Consider the following 17,086-nt stretch of genomic DNA (forward strand, 5'->3'; position numbering starts at 1 on the left):
GATCTAATTATCGTGCATAACCCGTTGAAGTCTCTTCCATAAATCTGGTTGGCATAAATATTCTTCGCGGGGTCCGTCCGGGATTTGAACCCGGGACCTCTCGCACCCAAAGCGAGAATCATACCCCTAGACCAACGGACCACCTTACATTGTTGTCAAGATGTAAATATCGTGCCTAACCCGTTGAAGTCTCCTCCATAAAACTGGTCGACAAAAACCTTCATCGCGGGGTCCGTCCGGGATTTGACCCCGGGACCTCTCGCACCCTAAGCGATACTTTTTTTTTAATTATATCATTAAAAAAATACACGACGCGTGTATGGTACAAAAAGCGAAATGCAACAAGATAATAGAAAAAGAAAAAATACGAAGTAACATTTGATAAATCGGTCGCGAAAATGAACATCGATAAAAAAGAAAAACGATTAGATAATATTGATTAAACAATAGTGATAAATAAAAAAATTAAAGCAACGTATCAAACACTATTAGGCAGTACATGTTGTAGAAAGAATTTATGAACAAAAATAGGCAAAAGTAGATATGAAACAGCATTAAAAACTATTAAGAAGAAATAAATTAACGAAAAAAACTCCTTATTGAAAATGAGAAGCAAAGGCTTAGAACCGACAGAACACAGAAAAGGCCGCAAAACATGAAGAAAATCCATCACCATTAATTGGTAACTTATACTTTGAAACCGTAATCATCCGGGATCACAAAGTCCTTATACAGAGGACTGGTAACAGGCTGACCCTGATACCGTATCACGACCCTTTAACTTTCGGGAGTGATCATCTTGTTATTTTTCTACTCTTTATCGTTTTTTTTCCTCAGTATAGCCATCTAGGGACCACTCATATATTGTTTTTTGTTTCATTTCATTTCTCTGGCCTATTCTGGCAGCCCCGTAGCTTTTTTAGTTATTTACACACCCCGATAAGATAAGGGGTCATCTATTTATCTAGTATATAAAGCCAAGTCAGCTTTGGACAAAAAATAAGTTTTTCTTTAGTTTTGTTTCAATCGTGTCTTCAAGGGTTTATTGATCAGGATGTGGTATACAGCATCCGGTGAAGCGGTTCGACGTGAAGGTTAAAGTGCACGGTATTTGTGCGGGTATTTCGCGTCGGATTCGTGGTTTTTCGTGATAATTCTTGGTGAAGAGAATTATGTGCGGTTCGTTCCTTGGTTTAAGGACGGTTACTTGAAGAACGATAAGTACTTTTTAAACTATTGTTATTTTTCCATTCTTTTGTTATTTATTCTAAAGTGTATTTTGTATAAATTTAACTTAAAGATGCGGCCAACCATAGCCAATCTACTTAATTAATTATCAATCCAAAGTTACCCCTACTATAATCATTGTACACCCCGAGGAGCCCGTCATAGCCTTTAAGTATTAATTATCTACAAATAATTACCAATGTTTATATAATTACCATAATTGAATCTGTTGTCACTATAAGTCCAATAATAAACCAAGAGTTCTATTTTTGCATAACTTCAATTGATTTCATTTACCTACTCTGTGACAATACCGACTCTAAGGATCCCGAACAAATAAATTCGATACATACGGCACGGGGAAATAAGTATTTAAATTTCCCTCGAGTTTAGTGCGTGGGTCAGATTCTCAAGGTTACAATTGGAACTTTTTGAATCTTCCCTCCCCTCCAATCTCCACGACTCCCCTAAAACCCCCCTGAAATTTATAGTGTCGTAATAACCGACACACCCGAGCAAAATATTCGTTCTCCGAAGATGGCGGCCAAGCAACCTCCTTAGGCCACCACTCAGGCCGGCGATGACCCTCGAAAGGGTACAGACGCATTGCAATGGGAACCCTTCGTAGCAGAGCCAGAAGAAGAAGACAGCTCCTTACCGACATCGCCATCACTAGACGACATCGAATGCTTAGCACTCCGACGCGGATCAGACTTGACACCGGCATCGACGACGGAAGATTCACCGCTACCGGCCCAGACCGGAGTACCTTGAGGAATAGCGACTGAGGCAGGATCGACGACCATCGCTTCACCGTCACCACCACCGCCAGACGCCGCTTCTAAATCGCGGGATGCCATCCGGGGCCAAAGAGGACACTCCCGAACAACATGTCCTTGCTTCTGGCACTTAAAGCACTTGAAATCAGGACAATGGCGATAAATATGGTCAGGAGAATAACACTTATTACATATTTTCAACTGAGAATCATGTCTGACAGCGTAAAACTTCTCCCGACCAACAGCATCGGCAACTCGTAAGCGATATGGTAATGATGACAGACTCTCAGGTAAGGTAACACGAACGGGAAGAAGTCCGCAATAGAATTATGCCTTTTTATGCCAAACAAGCGGACCCTTGATTTCGCAGCCAAGCGACGTTAATTTGGATAAAACGGCTTCATCAGTCACAAACTCAGGTAAGTCCGAAAAGGCGACAGTCACAGTCTTCGCAGAAACGCTTGAAATTTCATATATCTCACCATCAATATCCAAGCCAGAATTAATAACACCAGCGACATCAGCGAAAGTCTTCAAGTTCAGAATATAACCCCCGTCATCAGTAGCAACAAGAGAAGATGTAAATTACGTGCCTAACCTGATGAAGTCTCCTCCATAAAACTGGTCAGCAAAAAAACACTCATTGCGTGGTCCGTATTGGATTTGAACCCGGGACCTCTCGCACCTAAAGCGAGAATCATACCCCTAGAATAACAGCCCACGCTATCTTATGCTCAAGATGTAAATATCGTGCCTAACCCGTTGAAGTCTCCTCCATAAACCCGGGACCTCTCGCACCCAAAGCGAGAATCAAACCCCTAGACCAACAGACCACATTTGTTGGTGCTCAAGATGTAACTATATTGCCGAACCCGTTAAAGTCTAGTAAATAAAGCTGGTCGGCAAAGATATTCTTCGCAGGGTCCGTCCGGCATTTAAACCCGTAACCTCTCGCTCCCTAAGTGAGAATCACACCCCTAGACCAACGGACCACGTTATCTAGTGATGACGATGTAAATATCGTGCATAACACGTTGAAGTCTCCTCCATAAATCTGGTCAGCAAAAATATTATTCGAGGGGTCCGTCCGGGATTAGAACCCGCGACCTCTCGCACCCCAAGCAAGAGTCATTCCCCTAGCCCAACGGACCACGATAGTTTGTGCTGACGATGTAAATATCGTGCATAACCCGTTGAAGTCTGCTAAATAAATCTCGTCATCAAAAACATTCTTCGCGGGGTCCGTCCGGGATTTGAAACCGGGACCTCACGCACCCGAAGCGAGAATCACACGAATTTTTTTTTATTTTTTTTTAACCACTTGATTAATCAGGTGCGAGATTTGTGTTACGGCCACGCCAACGGGGGGATACTTGGGGATAGGGTTGGGACACCCGTGGCGGAAGTATGACAACCACCCGTTGGGGTATTAGTGGTCGTCCTCACACGGCCTTCCACAAACTCTGCCTCCCGGACGCCACCAATAGATGAACGGACCACATTACATTGTGGTCAAGATGTAAATATGGTGCCTAACCCGTTGAAGTCTCCTCCATAAATCTGGTTGGCATAAATATCCTTCGCTGGGTCCGTCCGGGATTTGAACCCGGGACCTCTCGAGCCCGAAGCGAGAATCATACCCCTAGACCAAACGAACACGGTATTTCATGCTCAAGATGAAAATATCGTACCTAACCCGGTGAAACTTTCCTCCATAAATCTGGTCGGCAGAAATACTCTTCGCGGGGTCCGTCCGGGATTTGAACCCGGGACTTCTCGAGCCCGAAGCGAGAATCATACCACTAGACCAACGGACCACGATATTTTTTGGTCAAGAGGTAAATATCGTGAGTAACCTGTTGAAGTCTCCTCAATAAAACTAGTCGGCCAAAGCATTCATCGCGGGCTCCGTCTTAGATTTGAACCTGGGACCTCTCGCACCCTATGCGAGAATCATGCCCCTAGACCAACGGACCACGTTCCCATGTTCTCAAGATGTAAATATGGTGCATAACCCGTTGAAGTCTCCTCCATAAATATGGTTGGCATTAATAACCTTCGCGGGGTCCATCCGGGATTTGAACCCGGGACCTCTCGCACCCAAAGCGAGAATCATACCCCTAGACCAACGGACCACGATACATTGTAGTCAAGATGTAAATATGGTGCATAACCCGTTGAAGTCTCCTCCATAAATCTGGTTGGCATAAATATTCTTCGCGGGGTCCGTCCGGGATTTGAACACGGGACGTCTCGCACCCTAAGCGAGAATCATACCACTAGACCAACGGACCACGATATTTTTTGGTCAAGAGGTAAATATCGTGAGTAACCTGTTGAAGTCTCCTCAATAAAACTAGTCGGCCAAAGCATTCATCGCGGGCTCCGTCTTAGATATGAACCTGGGACCTCTCGCACCTTATGCGAGAATCATGCCCCCAGACCAACGGACCACGTTCCCATGTGCTCAAGATGTAAATATGGTGCATAACCCGTTGAAGTCTCCTCCATAAATATGGTTGGCATTAATAACCTTCGCGGGGTCCATCCGGGATTTAAACCCGGGACCTCTCGCACCCAAAGCGAGAATCATACCCCTAGACCAACGGACCACGATATATTGTAGTCAAGATGTAAATATGGTGCCTAACCCGTTGAAGTCTCTTCCATAAATCTGGTTGGCATAAATATCATTCGCGGGGTCCGTCCGGGATTTGAACCCGGGACCTCTTGCACCCAAAGCGAGAATCATACCCCTAGACCAACGGACCACGTTACATTGTGGTCAAGATGTAAATATGGTGCCTAACCCGTTGAAGTCTCCTCCATAAATCTGGTTTTCATAAATACCCTTCGCTGGGTCCGTCCGGGATTTGAACCCGGGACCTCTCGCACCCAAAGCGAGAAACATACCCCTAGACCAACGGACCACGTTCCCATGTGCTTAAGATGTAAATATGGTGCCTAACCCGTTGAAGTCTCCTCCATAAATCTGGTTTTCATAAATACCCTTCGCTGGGTCCGTCCGGGATTTGAACCCGGGACCTCTCGCACCCAAAGCGAGAAACATACCCCTAGTCCAACGGACCACGTTCCCATGTGCTTAAGATGTAAATATGGTGCCTAACCCGTTGAAGTCTCTTCCATAGATCTGGTTGGCATAAATATTCTTCGCGGGGTCCGTCCGGGATTTGAACCCGGGACCTCTTGCACCCAAAGCGAGAATCATACCCCTAGTCCAACGGACCACGTTCCCATGTGCTTAAGATGTAAATATGGTGCCTAACCCGTTGAAGTCTCCTCCATAAATCTGGTTTTCATAAATACCCTTCGCTGGGTCCGTCCGGGATTTGAACCCGGGACCTCTCGCACCCAAAGCGAGAAACATACCCCTAGTCCAACGGACCACGTTCCCATGTGCTTAAGATGTAAATATGGTGCCTAACCCGTTGAAGTCTCTTCCATAGATCTGGTTGGCATAAATATTCTTCGCGGGGTCCGTCCGGGATTTGAACCCGGGACCTCTTGCACCCAAAGCGAGAATCATACCCCTAGTCCAACGGACCACGTTCCCATGTGCTGAAGATGTAAACATGGTGCCTAACCCGTTGAAGTCTCTTCCATAAAACTGGTCGGCAAAAACACTCTTCGCGGGGTCAGTCTTGGATTTGAACCCGGGACCTCTCGCACCCTAAGCGAGAATCATACCCCTAGACCAACGGACCACGTTGATATGTGCTCAAGATGTAAATGTCGTGCAAAACCCGTTGAAGTCTCCTCCATAAATCTGGTTGGCAAAAACATTCTTCGCGGGGTCCGTCCGGGATTTGAAACCGGGACCTCTCGCACCCTAAGCGAGAATCATACCCCTAGACCAACGGACCACGTTACGTAGTGGTCAAGATGTAAATATCGTGCCTAACCCATTGAAGTCTCCTCCATAAATCTGGTTGGCAAAAACATTCTTCGCGGGGTCCGTCCGGGATTTGAACCCGGGACCTCTCGCACCCTAAGCGAGAATCATACCCCTAGACCAACGGACCACTTTACATTGTGGTCAAGATGTAAATGTGGTGCCTAACCCGTTGAAGTCTCCTTCACAAATCTGGTTGGCACAAACATTCTTCGCTGGGTCCGTCCGGGATTTGACCCCGGGACCTCTCGCACCCAAAGCGAGAATCATACCCCTAGACCAACGGACACCGTCCCATGTGCTCAAGATGTAAATATGGTGCCTAACCCGTTGAAGTCTCTTCCATAAATCTGGTTGGCATAAATATTCTTCGCGGGGTCCGTCCGGGATTTGAACCCGGGACCTCTTGCACCCAAAGCGAGAATCATACCCCTAGTCCAACGGACCACGTTCCCATGTGCTCAAGATGTAAATATGGTGCCTAACCCGTTGAAGTCTCTTCCATAAATCTGGTTGGCATAAATATTCTTCGCGGGGTCCGTCCGGGATTTGAACCCGGGACCTCTTGCACCCAAAGCGAGAATCATACCCCTAGACCAACGGACCACGTTACATTGTTGTCAAGATGTAAATATGGTGCCTAACCCGTTGAAGTCTCTTCCATAAATCTGGTTGGCATAAATGTTCTTCGCAGGGCCCGTCCGGGATTTGAACCCGGGACCTCTTGCACCCAAAACGAGAATCATACCCCTAGACCAACGGACCACGTTACATTGTGGTCAAGATGTAAATATCGTGCCTAACCCGTTTAAGTCTCCTCCATAAATCTGGTCGGCAGAAATACTCTTCGCGAGGTCCGTCCGGGATTTAAACCCGGAACCTCTCGCACCCGAAGCGAGAATCACACCCCTAGACCAACGGACCTCGCGATCTTGCTCTGACGATGTAAATATCGTGCATAACCCGTTGAAGTCTCCTCCATAAATCTGGTCGGCAGAAATACTCTTCGTGGTGTCCGCCCGGGATTTGAACCCGGGACCTCTCAAACCCGAAGCGAGAATCATACCCCTAGACGAACGGACCACGTTACATTGTGGTCAAGATGTAAATATCGTGCCTAACCCGTTGAAGTCTCCTCCATAAAACTTGTCGGCAAAAACATTCATCGTGGGGTCCGTCCGGGATTTGAACCCGGGACCTCTCGCACCCTAAGCGAGAATCATACCCCTAGACCAACGGACCACGTTGATATGTGCTCAAGATGTAAATGTCGTGCAAAACCCGTTGAAGTCTCCTCCATAAATCTGTTTGGCAAAAACATTCTTCGCGGGGTCCGTCCGGGATTTGAAACCGGGACCTCTCGCACCCTAAGCGAGAATCATACCCCTAGACCAACGGACCACGTTACATAGTGGTCAAGATGTAAATATCGTGCCTAACCCATTGAAGTCTCCTCCATAAATCTGGTTGGCAAAAACATTCTTCGCGGGGTCCGTCCGGGATTTGAACCCGGGACCTCTCGCACCCTAAGCGAGAATCATACCCCTAGACCAACGGACCACTTAACATTGTGGTCAAGATGTAAATGTGGTGCCTAACCCGTTGAAGTCTCCTTCACAAATCTGGTTGGCACAAACATTCTTCGCTGGGTCCGTCCGGGATTTGACCCCGGGACCTCTCGCACCAAAAGCGAGAATCATACCCCTAGACCAACGGACACCGTCCCATGTGCTCAAGATGTAAATATGGTGCCTAACCCGTTGAAGTCTCTTCCATAAATCTGGTTGGCAAAAACATTCATCGCGGGGTCCGTCCGGGATTTGAACCCGGGACCTCTCGCACCCAAAGCGAGAATCATACCCCTAGACCAACGGACCACGTTCCCACGTGCTCAAGATGTAAATATGGTGCCTAACCCGTTGAAGTCTCTTCCATAAATCTGGTTGGCATAAATATTCTTCGCGGGGTCCGTCCGGGATTTGAACCCGGGACCTCTTGCACCCAAAGCGAGAATCATACCCCTAGACCAACGGACCACGTTACATTGTTGTCAAGATGTAAATATGGTGCCTAACCCGTTGAAGTCTCTTCCATAAATCTGGTTGGCATAAATATTCTTCGCAGGGCCCGTCCGGGATTTGAACCCGGGACCTCTTGCACCCAAAACGAGAATCATACCCCTAGACCAACGGACCACGTTACATTGTGGTCAAGATGTAAATATCGTGCCTAACCCGTTTAAGTCTCCTCCATAAATCTGGTCGGCAGAAATACTCTTCGCGAGGTCCGTCCGGGATTTAAACCCGGAACCTCTCGCACCCGAAGCGAGAATCACACCCCTAGACCAACGGACCTCGCGATCTTGCTCTGACGATGTAAATATCGTGCCTAACCCGTTGAAGTCTCCTCCATAAAACTTGTCGGCAAAAACATTCATCGTGGGGTCCGTCCGGGATTTGAACCCGGGACCTTTCGCACCCTAAGCGAGAATCATACCCCTAGACCAACGGACCACGTTGATATGTGCTCAAGATGTAAATGTCGTGCAAAACCCGTTGAAGTCTCCTCCATAAATCTGGTTGGCAAAAACATTCTTCGCGGGGTCCGTCCGGGATTTGAAACCGGGACCTCTCGCACCCTAAGCGAGAATCATACCCCTAGACCAACGGACCACGTTACATAGTGGTCAAGATGTAAATATCGTGCCTAACCCATTGAAGTCTCCTCCATAAAACTGGTCGGCAAAAACATTCATCGCGGGGTCCGTCCGGGATTTGAACCCGGGACCTCTCGCACCCAAAGCGAGAATCATACCCCTAGACCAACGGACCAAGTGGTTTTGTGCTGACGATCTAATTATCGTGCATAACCCGTTGAAGTCTCTTCCATAAATCTGGTTGGCATAAATATTCTTCGCAGGGTCCGTCCGGGATTTGAACCCGGGACCTCTTGCACCCAAAGCGAGAATCATACCCCTAGACCAACGGACCACGTTACATTGTGGTCAAGATGTAAATATGGTGCCTAACCCGTTGAAGTCTCTTCCATAAATCTGGTTGGCATAAATATTATTCGCGGGGTCCGTGCGGGATTTGAACCCGGGACCTCTTGCACCCAAAGCGAGAATCATACCCCTAGACCAACGGATCACGTTACATTGTGGTCAAGATGTAAACATGGTGCCTAACCCGTTGAAGTCTCCTCCATAAATCTGGTTTTCATAAATACCCTTCGCTGGGTCCGTCCGGGATTTGAACCCGGGACCTCTCGCACCCAAAGCGAGAAACATACCCCTAGACCAACGGACCACGTTCCCATGTGCTCAAGATGTAAATATGGTGCCTAACCCGTTGAAGTCTCTTCCATAAAACTGGTCGGCAAAAACACTCTTCGCGGGGTCCGTCTTGGATTTGAACCTGGGACCTCTCGCACCTAAAGCGAGTATCATACCGCTTGAATAACAGAACACGCTATCTAGTGCTAAAGATGTAAATATCGTGCCTAAGCCCATGAAGTCTCCTCCATAAAACTGGTCGGCAAAAAAATTCATCGCGGGGTCCGTCCGGGATTTCAACCCGGGACCTCTCGCACCCAAAGCGAGAGTCATACCCCTAGACCAACGGACCACGTTACATTGGGGTCAAGATGTAAATATGGTGCCTAACCCGTTGAAGTCTCCTCCATAAATCTGGTTGGCATAAATATTCTTCGCGGGGTCCGTCCGGGATTTGAACCCGGGACCTCTTGCACCCAAAGCGAGAATCATACCCCTAGACCAACGGACCACGTTACATTGTTGTCAAGATGTAAATATGGTGCCTAACCCGTTGAAGTCTCTTCCATAAATCTGGTTGGCATAAACATTCTTCGCAGGCCCCGTCCGGGATTTGAACCCGATACCTCTTGCACCCAAAGCGAGAATCATACCCCTAGACCAACGGACCACGTTACATTGTGGTCAAGATGTAAATATCGTGCCTAACCCGTTTAAGTCTCCTCCATAAATCTGGTCGGCAGAAATATTCTTCGCGAGGTCCGTCCGGGATTTAAACCCGGAACCTCTCGCACCCGAAGCGAGAATCACACCCCTAGACCAACGGACCTCGCGATCTTGCTCTGACGATGTAAATATCGTGCATAACCCGTTGATGTCTCCTCCATAAATCTGGTCGGCAGAAATACTCTTCGTGGTGTCCGCCCGGGATTTGAACCCGGGACCTCTCAAACCCGAAGCGAGAATCATACCCCTAGACGAACGGACCACGTTACATTGTGGTCAAGATGTAAATATCGTGCCTAACCCGTTGAAGTCTCCTCCATAAAACTGGTCGGCAAAAACATTCATCGCGGGGTCCGTCCGGGATTTGAACCCGGGACCTCTCGCACCCAAAGCGAGAATCATACCCCTAGACCAACGGACCAAGTGGTTTTGTGCTGACGATCTAATTATCGTGCATAACCCGTTGAAGTCTCTTCCATAAATCTGGTTGGCATAAATATTCTTCGCGGGGTCCGTCCGGGATTTGAACCCGGGACCTCTCGCACCCAAAGCGAGAATCATACCCCTAGACCAACGGACCACCTTACATTGTTGTCAAGATGTAAATATCGTGCCTAACCCGTTGAAGTCTCCTCCATAAAACTGGTCGACAAAAACCTTCATCGCGGGGTCCGTCCGGGATTTGACCCCGGGACCTCTCGCACCCTAAGCGATACTTTTTTTTTAATTATATCATTAAAAAAATACACGACGCGTGTATGGTACAAAAAGCGAAATGCAACAAGATAATAGAAAAAGAAAAAATACGAAGTAACATTTGATAAATCGGTCGCGAAAATGAACATCGATAAAAAAGAAAAACGATTAGATAATATTGATTAAACAATAGTGATAAATAAAAAAATTAAAGCAACGTATCAAACACTATTAGGCAGTACATGTTGTAGAAAGAATTTATGAACAAAAATAGGCAAAAGTAGATATGAAACAGCATTAAAAACTATTAAGAAGAAATAAATTAACGAAAAAAACTCCTTATTGAAAATGAGAAGCAAAGGCTTAGAACCGACAGAACACAGAAAAGGCCGCAAAACATGAAGAAAATCCATCACCATTAATTGGTAACTTATACTTTGAAACCGTAATCATCCGGGATCACAAAGTCCTTATACAGAGGACTGGTAACAGGCTGACCCTGATACCGTATCACGACCCTTTAACTTTCGGGAGTGATCATCTTGTTATTTTTCTACTCTTTATCGTTTTTTTTCCTCAGTATAGCCATCTAGGGACCACTCATATATTGTTTTTTGTTTCATTTCATTTCTCTGGCCTATTCTGGCAGCCCCGTAGCTTTTTTAGTTATTTACACACCCCGATAAGATAAGGGGTCATCTATTTATCTAGTATATAAAGCCAAGTCAGCTTTGGACAAAAAATAAGTTTTTCTTTAGTTTTGTTTCAATCGTGTCTTCAAGGGTTTATTGATCAGGATGTGGTATACAGCATCCGGTGAAGCGGTTCGACGTGAAGGTTAAAGTGCACGGTATTTGTGCGGGTATTTCGCGTCGGATTCGTGGTTTTTCGTGATAATTCTTGGTGAAGAGAATTATGTGCGGTTCGTTCCTTGGTTTAAGGACGGTTACTTGAAGAACGATAAGTACTTTTTAAACTATTGTTATTTTTCCATTCTTTTGTTATTTATTCTAAAGTGTATTTTGTATAAATTTAACTTAAAGATGCGGCCAACCATAGCCAATCTACTTAATTAATTATCAATCCAAAGTTACCCCTACTATAATCATTGTACACCCCGAGGAGCCCGTCATAGCCTTTAAGTATTAATTATCTACAAATAATTACCAATGTTTATATAATTACCATAATTGAATCTGTTGTCACTATAAGTCCAATAATAAACCAAGAGTTCTATTTTTGCATAACTTCAATTGATTTCATTTACCTACTCTGTGACAATACCGACTCTAAGGATCCCGAACAAATAAATTCGATACATACGGCACGGGGAAATAAGTATTTAAATTTCCCTCGAGTTTAGTGCGTGGGTCAGATTCTCAAGGTTACAATTGGAACTTTTTGAATCTTCCCTCCCCTCCAATCTCCACGACTCCCCTAAAACCCCCCTGAAATTTATAGTGTCGTAATAACCGACACACCCGAGCAAAATATTCGTTCTCCGAAGATGGCGGCCAAGCAACCTCCTTAGGCCACCACTCAGGCCGGCGATGACCCTCGAAAGGGTACAGACGCATTGCAATGGGAACCCTTCGTAGCAGAGCCAGAAGAAGAAGACAGCTCCTTACCGACATCGCCATCACTAGACGACATCGAATGCTTAGCACTCCGACGCGGATCAGACTTGACACCGGCATCGACGACGGAAGATTCACCGCTACCGGCCCAGACCGGAGTACCTTGAGGAATAGCGACTGAGGCAGGATCGACGACCATCGCTTCACCGTCACCACCACCGCCAGACGCCGCTTCTAAATCGCGGGATGCCATCCGGGGCCAAAGAGGACACTCCCGAACAACATGTCCTTGCTTCTGGCACTTAAAGCACTTGAAATCAGGACAATGGCGATAAATATGGTCAGGAGAATAACACTTATTACATATTTTCAACTGAGAATCATGTCTGACAGCGTAAAACTTCTCCCGACCAACAGCATCGGCAACTCGTAAGCGATATGGTAATGATGACAGACTCTCAGGTAAGGTAACACGAACGGGAAGAAGTCCGCAATAGAATTATGCCTTTTTATGCCAAACAAGCGGACCCTTGATTTCGCAGCCAAGCGACGTTAATTTGGATAAAACGGCTTCATCAGTCACAAACTCAGGTAAGTCCGAAAAGGCGACAGTCACAGTCTTCGCAGAAACGCTTGAAATTTCATATATCTCACCATCAATATCCAAGCCAGAATTAATAACACCAGCGACATCAGCGAAAGTCTTCAAGTTCAGAATATAACCCCCGTCATCAGTAGCAACAAGAGAAGATGTAAATTACGTGCCTAACCTGATGAAGTCTCCTCCATAAAACTGGTCAGCAAAAAAACACTCATTGCGTGGTCCGTATTGGATTTGAACCCGGGACCTCTCGCACCTAAAGCGAGAATCATACCCCTAGAATAACAGCCCACGCTATCTTATGCTCAAGATGTAAATATCGTGCCTAACCCGTTGAAGTCTCCTCCATAAACCCGGGACCTCTCGCACCCAAAGCGAGAATCAAACCCCTAGACCAACAGACCACATTTGTTGGTGCTCAAGATGTAACTATATTGCCGAACCCGTTAAAGTCTAGTAAATAAAGCTGGTCGGCAAAGATATTCTTCGCAGGGTCCGTCCGGCATTTAAACCCGTAACCTCTCGCTCCCTAAGTGAGAATCACACCCCTAGACCAACGGACCACGTTATCTAGTGATGACGATGTAAATATCGTGCATAACACGTTGAAGTCTCCTCCATAAATCTGGTCAGCAAAAATATTATTCGAGGGGTCCGTCCGGGATTAGAACCCGCGACCTCTCGCACCCCAAGCAAGAGTCATTCCCCTAGCCCAACGGACCACGATAGTTTGTGCTGACGATGTAAATATCGTGCATAACCCGTTGAAGTCTGCTAAATAAATCTCGTCATCAAAAACATTCTTCGCGGGGTCCGTCCGGGATTTGAAACCGGGACCTCACGCACCCGAAGCGAGAATCACACGAATTTTTTTTTATTTTTTTTTTAACCACTTGATTAATCAGGTGCGAGATTTGTGTTACGGCCACGCCAACGGGGGGATACTTGGGGATAGGGTTGGGACACCCGTGGCGGAAGTATGACAACCACCCGTTGGGGTATTAGTGGTCGTCCTCACACGGCCTTCCACAAACTCTGCCTCCCGGACGCCACCAATAGATGAACGGACCACATTACATTGTGGTCAAGATGTAAATATGGTGCCTAACCCGTTGAAGTCTCCTCCATAAATCTGGTTGGCATAAATATCCTTCGCTGGGTCCGTCCGGGATTTGAACCCGGGACCTCTCGAGCCCGAAGCGAGAATCATACCCCTAGACCAAACGAACACGGTATTTCATGCTCAAGATGAAAATATCGTACCTAACCCGGTGAAACTTTCCTCCATAAATCTGGTCGGCAGAAATACTCTTCGCGGGGTCCGTCCGGGATTTGAACCCGGGACTTCTCGAGCCCGAAGCGAGAATCATACCACTAGACCAACGGACCACGATATTTTTTGGTCAAGAGGTAAATATCGTGAGTAACCTGTTGAAGTCTCCTCAATAAAACTAGTCGGCCAAAGCATTCATCGCGGGCTCCGTCTTAGATTTGAACCTGGGACCTCTCGCACCCTATGCGAGAATCATGCCCCTAGACCAACGGACCACGTTCCCATGTTCTCAAGATGTAAATATGGTGCATAACCCGTTGAAGTCTCCTCCATAAATATGGTTGGCATTAATAACCTTCGCGGGGTCCATCCGGGATTTGAACCCGGGACCTCTCGCACCCAAAGCGAGAATCATACCCCTAGACCAACGGACCACGATACATTGTAGTCAAGATGTAAATATGGTGCATAACCCGTTGAAGTCTCCTCCATAAATCTGGTTGGCATAAATATTCTTCGCGGGGTCCGTCCGGGATTTGAACACGGGACGTCTCGCACCCTAAGCGAGAATCATACCACTAGACCAACGGACCACGATATTTTTTGGTCAAGAGGTAAATATCGTGAGTAACCTGTTGAAGTCTCCTCAATAAAACTAGTCGGCCAAAGCATTCATCGCGGGCTCCGTCTTAGATATGAACCTGGGACCTCTCGCACCTTATGCGAGAATCATGCCCCCAGACCAACGGACCACGTTCCCATGTGCTCAAGATGTAAATATGGTGCATAACCCGTTGAAGTCTCCTCCATAAATATGGTTGGCATTAATAACCTTCGCGGGGTCCATCCGGGATTTAAACCCGGGACCTCTCGCACCCAAAGCGAGAATCATACCCCTAGACCAACGGACCACGATATATTGTAGTCAAGATGTAAATATGGTGCCTAACCCGTTGAAGTCTCTTCCATAAATCTGGTTGGCATAAATATCATTCGCGGGGTCCGTCCGGGATTTGAACCCGGGACCTCTTGCACCCAAAGCGAGAATCATACCCCTAGACCAACGGACCACGTTACATTGTGGTCAAGATGTAAATATGGTGCCTAACCCGTTGAAGTCTCCTCCATAAATCTGGTTTTCATAAATACCCTTCGCTGGGTCCGTCCGGGATTTGAACCTGGGACTTCTCGCACCCAACTCGAGAATAATACCCCTAGACCAACGGACCACGTTATCTTTTGCTCAAGAAGTAAATATCGTGCCTAACCTGATGAAGTCTCCTCCATAAAACTGGTCGGCAAAAACACTCTTCGCGGGGCCCGTCTTGGATTTGAACCCGGGACTTCTCGCACCCGAAGCGAGAATCACTCCCCTAGACGAATGGACCATGATACGCTGTGGTCAAGATGTAAATATCGTGCCTAACCCGTTGAAGTCTCCTCCATTAAACAGGTCGGCAAAAACATTCTTCGAGGGGTCCGTCCGGGATTTGAACCCGGGACCTCTCGCACCCGAAGCGAGAATCATACCCCTAGACCAAGGAACACGTCATATCATGCTCAAGATGAAAATATCATAACTATCCCGTTGAACTTTCCTCCATAAAACTGGTCGGCAAAAACACTCATCGCGGGGTCCGTCCGGGATTTGAACCCGGGACCTCTTGCACCCGAAGCGAGAATCATACCCCTAGTCCAACGGACCACGTTCCCATGTGCTCAAGATGTAAATATGGTGCCTAACCCGTTGAAGTCTCTTCCATAAAACTGGTCGGCAAAAACACTCTTCGCGGGGTCAGCCTTGGATTTGAACCTGGGACCTCTCGCACCTAAAGCGAGTATCACACCGCTTGAATAACAGCCCACGTTCCCATGTGCTCAAGATGTAAATATCGTGCCTAACCCGTTGAAGTCTCCTCCATAAATATGGTTGGCAAAAAGACTCTTCGCGGGGTTCGTCCGGGATTTGAACCCGGAACCTCTAGCACCCGAAGCGAGAATCACACCCCTAGACCAAGGGACCACGTGGTTTTGCGTTGACGATGTAAATATCGTGCATAACCCGTTGAATTCTCTTCCATAAATCTGGTTGGCATATATATTCCTCGCAGGGTCCGTCCGGGATTTGAACCCGTGACCTCTCGCACCCGAAGCAAGAATCATACCCCAAGACCAACGGACCAAGTGGTTTTGTGCTGACGATCTAATTGTCGTGCATAACCCGTTGAAGTCTCATCCATAAATCTGGTCGGCAAAAACATTCTTCGTGATGTCCGTTTAGAATTTGAACACAGGACCTCTCATACCTTAAGCGATAATATACCCCTAGACCAACGGACCACGTTATCTTCTGCTCAAGATGTAAATATCGTGCCTAACCCGTTGAAGTCTCCTCCATAAATATGGTCGGCAAAAAGATTCTTCGCGGGGTCCGTCCGGGATTTGAACCCGGAACCTCTCGCACCCGAAGCGAGAATCACACCCCTAGACCAAGGGACCACGTGGTTTTGCGTTGACGATGTAAATATCGTGCATAACCCGTTGAATTATCTTCCATAAATCTGGTTGGCATATATATTCTTCGCAGGGTCCGTCCGGGATTTGAACCCGGGACCTCTCGCACCCGAAGCAAGAATCATACCCCTAGACCAACGAATCACGCTGTTAAGTGCTCAAGATCTAAATATCGTGCATAACCCGTTGAAGTCTCCTCCATAAAACTGGTCGGCAAAAACATTCATCGCGGGGTCCGTCCGGGATTTGAACCCGGGACCTCTCGCACCCAAAGCGAGAAACATACCCCTAGACCAACGGACCACGTTCCCATGTGCTCAAGATGTAAATATGGTGCCTAACCCGTTGAAGTCTCTTCCATAAATCTGGTTGGCATAAATATTCTTCGCGGGGTCCGTCCGGGATTTGAACCCGGGACCTCTCGCACCCAAAGCGAGAAACATACCCCTAGACCAACGGACCACGTTACATTGGGGTCAAGATGTAAATATGGTGCCTAACCCGTT

The 17,086-nt window shown here is 47.0% G+C and overlaps 32 non-coding genes across 32 annotated transcripts; all 32 read right to left on the bottom strand.

Annotated features, from left to right (window-relative positions):
• Nucleotides 1-69: 69 nt before the first annotated feature.
• On the bottom strand, nucleotides 70-141 carry TRNAP-UGG (transfer RNA proline (anticodon UGG)). Its single transcript has one exon. It is a non-coding gene; the product is annotated as a tRNA-Pro (tRNA).
• Nucleotides 142-3,751: 3,610 nt separating this feature from the next.
• Nucleotides 3,752-3,823, bottom strand: TRNAP-CGG (transfer RNA proline (anticodon CGG)). The gene has a single exon. It is a non-coding gene; the product is annotated as a tRNA-Pro (tRNA).
• Nucleotides 3,824-4,069: 246 nt separating this feature from the next.
• Nucleotides 4,070-4,141, bottom strand: TRNAP-UGG (transfer RNA proline (anticodon UGG)). The gene has a single exon. It is a non-coding gene; the product is annotated as a tRNA-Pro (tRNA).
• An 87-nt stretch (nucleotides 4,142-4,228) lies between these two features.
• Nucleotides 4,229-4,300, bottom strand: TRNAP-AGG (transfer RNA proline (anticodon AGG)). The gene has a single exon. It is a non-coding gene; the product is annotated as a tRNA-Pro (tRNA).
• Nucleotides 4,301-4,546: 246 nt separating this feature from the next.
• On the bottom strand, nucleotides 4,547-4,618 carry TRNAP-UGG (transfer RNA proline (anticodon UGG)). Its single transcript has one exon. It is a non-coding gene; the product is annotated as a tRNA-Pro (tRNA).
• An 87-nt stretch (nucleotides 4,619-4,705) lies between these two features.
• TRNAP-UGG (transfer RNA proline (anticodon UGG)) lies at nucleotides 4,706-4,777 on the bottom strand. Its single transcript has one exon. It is a non-coding gene; the product is annotated as a tRNA-Pro (tRNA).
• A 246-nt stretch (nucleotides 4,778-5,023) lies between these two features.
• Nucleotides 5,024-5,095, bottom strand: TRNAP-UGG (transfer RNA proline (anticodon UGG)). The gene has a single exon. It is a non-coding gene; the product is annotated as a tRNA-Pro (tRNA).
• A 246-nt stretch (nucleotides 5,096-5,341) lies between these two features.
• On the bottom strand, nucleotides 5,342-5,413 carry TRNAP-UGG (transfer RNA proline (anticodon UGG)). Its single transcript has one exon. It is a non-coding gene; the product is annotated as a tRNA-Pro (tRNA).
• A 405-nt stretch (nucleotides 5,414-5,818) lies between these two features.
• On the bottom strand, nucleotides 5,819-5,890 carry TRNAP-AGG (transfer RNA proline (anticodon AGG)). Its single transcript has one exon. It is a non-coding gene; the product is annotated as a tRNA-Pro (tRNA).
• An 87-nt stretch (nucleotides 5,891-5,977) lies between these two features.
• Nucleotides 5,978-6,049, bottom strand: TRNAP-AGG (transfer RNA proline (anticodon AGG)). The gene has a single exon. It is a non-coding gene; the product is annotated as a tRNA-Pro (tRNA).
• A 404-nt stretch (nucleotides 6,050-6,453) lies between these two features.
• TRNAP-UGG (transfer RNA proline (anticodon UGG)) lies at nucleotides 6,454-6,525 on the bottom strand. Its single transcript has one exon. It is a non-coding gene; the product is annotated as a tRNA-Pro (tRNA).
• Nucleotides 6,526-6,771: 246 nt separating this feature from the next.
• On the bottom strand, nucleotides 6,772-6,843 carry TRNAP-CGG (transfer RNA proline (anticodon CGG)). The gene has a single exon. It is a non-coding gene; the product is annotated as a tRNA-Pro (tRNA).
• A 246-nt stretch (nucleotides 6,844-7,089) lies between these two features.
• TRNAP-AGG (transfer RNA proline (anticodon AGG)) lies at nucleotides 7,090-7,161 on the bottom strand. The gene has a single exon. It is a non-coding gene; the product is annotated as a tRNA-Pro (tRNA).
• An 87-nt stretch (nucleotides 7,162-7,248) lies between these two features.
• TRNAP-AGG (transfer RNA proline (anticodon AGG)) lies at nucleotides 7,249-7,320 on the bottom strand. Its single transcript has one exon. It is a non-coding gene; the product is annotated as a tRNA-Pro (tRNA).
• Nucleotides 7,321-7,407: 87 nt separating this feature from the next.
• On the bottom strand, nucleotides 7,408-7,479 carry TRNAP-AGG (transfer RNA proline (anticodon AGG)). Its single transcript has one exon. It is a non-coding gene; the product is annotated as a tRNA-Pro (tRNA).
• A 245-nt stretch (nucleotides 7,480-7,724) lies between these two features.
• Nucleotides 7,725-7,796, bottom strand: TRNAP-UGG (transfer RNA proline (anticodon UGG)). Its single transcript has one exon. It is a non-coding gene; the product is annotated as a tRNA-Pro (tRNA).
• An 87-nt stretch (nucleotides 7,797-7,883) lies between these two features.
• Nucleotides 7,884-7,955, bottom strand: TRNAP-UGG (transfer RNA proline (anticodon UGG)). The gene has a single exon. It is a non-coding gene; the product is annotated as a tRNA-Pro (tRNA).
• Nucleotides 7,956-8,201: 246 nt separating this feature from the next.
• On the bottom strand, nucleotides 8,202-8,273 carry TRNAP-CGG (transfer RNA proline (anticodon CGG)). Its single transcript has one exon. It is a non-coding gene; the product is annotated as a tRNA-Pro (tRNA).
• Nucleotides 8,274-8,360: 87 nt separating this feature from the next.
• Nucleotides 8,361-8,432, bottom strand: TRNAP-AGG (transfer RNA proline (anticodon AGG)). Its single transcript has one exon. It is a non-coding gene; the product is annotated as a tRNA-Pro (tRNA).
• An 87-nt stretch (nucleotides 8,433-8,519) lies between these two features.
• On the bottom strand, nucleotides 8,520-8,591 carry TRNAP-AGG (transfer RNA proline (anticodon AGG)). Its single transcript has one exon. It is a non-coding gene; the product is annotated as a tRNA-Pro (tRNA).
• Nucleotides 8,592-8,678: 87 nt separating this feature from the next.
• On the bottom strand, nucleotides 8,679-8,750 carry TRNAP-UGG (transfer RNA proline (anticodon UGG)). Its single transcript has one exon. It is a non-coding gene; the product is annotated as a tRNA-Pro (tRNA).
• Nucleotides 8,751-8,837: 87 nt separating this feature from the next.
• On the bottom strand, nucleotides 8,838-8,909 carry TRNAP-UGG (transfer RNA proline (anticodon UGG)). Its single transcript has one exon. It is a non-coding gene; the product is annotated as a tRNA-Pro (tRNA).
• A 564-nt stretch (nucleotides 8,910-9,473) lies between these two features.
• Nucleotides 9,474-9,545, bottom strand: TRNAP-UGG (transfer RNA proline (anticodon UGG)). The gene has a single exon. It is a non-coding gene; the product is annotated as a tRNA-Pro (tRNA).
• An 87-nt stretch (nucleotides 9,546-9,632) lies between these two features.
• On the bottom strand, nucleotides 9,633-9,704 carry TRNAP-UGG (transfer RNA proline (anticodon UGG)). Its single transcript has one exon. It is a non-coding gene; the product is annotated as a tRNA-Pro (tRNA).
• Nucleotides 9,705-9,950: 246 nt separating this feature from the next.
• TRNAP-CGG (transfer RNA proline (anticodon CGG)) lies at nucleotides 9,951-10,022 on the bottom strand. The gene has a single exon. It is a non-coding gene; the product is annotated as a tRNA-Pro (tRNA).
• Nucleotides 10,023-10,268: 246 nt separating this feature from the next.
• Nucleotides 10,269-10,340, bottom strand: TRNAP-UGG (transfer RNA proline (anticodon UGG)). The gene has a single exon. It is a non-coding gene; the product is annotated as a tRNA-Pro (tRNA).
• An 87-nt stretch (nucleotides 10,341-10,427) lies between these two features.
• Nucleotides 10,428-10,499, bottom strand: TRNAP-UGG (transfer RNA proline (anticodon UGG)). The gene has a single exon. It is a non-coding gene; the product is annotated as a tRNA-Pro (tRNA).
• A 3,611-nt stretch (nucleotides 10,500-14,110) lies between these two features.
• TRNAP-CGG (transfer RNA proline (anticodon CGG)) lies at nucleotides 14,111-14,182 on the bottom strand. Its single transcript has one exon. It is a non-coding gene; the product is annotated as a tRNA-Pro (tRNA).
• A 246-nt stretch (nucleotides 14,183-14,428) lies between these two features.
• Nucleotides 14,429-14,500, bottom strand: TRNAP-UGG (transfer RNA proline (anticodon UGG)). Its single transcript has one exon. It is a non-coding gene; the product is annotated as a tRNA-Pro (tRNA).
• An 87-nt stretch (nucleotides 14,501-14,587) lies between these two features.
• TRNAP-AGG (transfer RNA proline (anticodon AGG)) lies at nucleotides 14,588-14,659 on the bottom strand. The gene has a single exon. It is a non-coding gene; the product is annotated as a tRNA-Pro (tRNA).
• A 246-nt stretch (nucleotides 14,660-14,905) lies between these two features.
• TRNAP-UGG (transfer RNA proline (anticodon UGG)) lies at nucleotides 14,906-14,977 on the bottom strand. The gene has a single exon. It is a non-coding gene; the product is annotated as a tRNA-Pro (tRNA).
• An 87-nt stretch (nucleotides 14,978-15,064) lies between these two features.
• On the bottom strand, nucleotides 15,065-15,136 carry TRNAP-UGG (transfer RNA proline (anticodon UGG)). Its single transcript has one exon. It is a non-coding gene; the product is annotated as a tRNA-Pro (tRNA).
• Nucleotides 15,137-17,086: the final 1,950 nt, after the last annotated feature.

This window comes from Leiobunum rupestre, chromosome 10 (assembly GCF_980474605.1).
Source record: "Leiobunum rupestre chromosome 10, qqLeiRupe1.1.hap1, whole genome shotgun sequence".
In the NCBI taxonomy this organism is placed as follows: domain Eukaryota; kingdom Metazoa; phylum Arthropoda; class Arachnida; order Opiliones; family Sclerosomatidae; genus Leiobunum; species Leiobunum rupestre.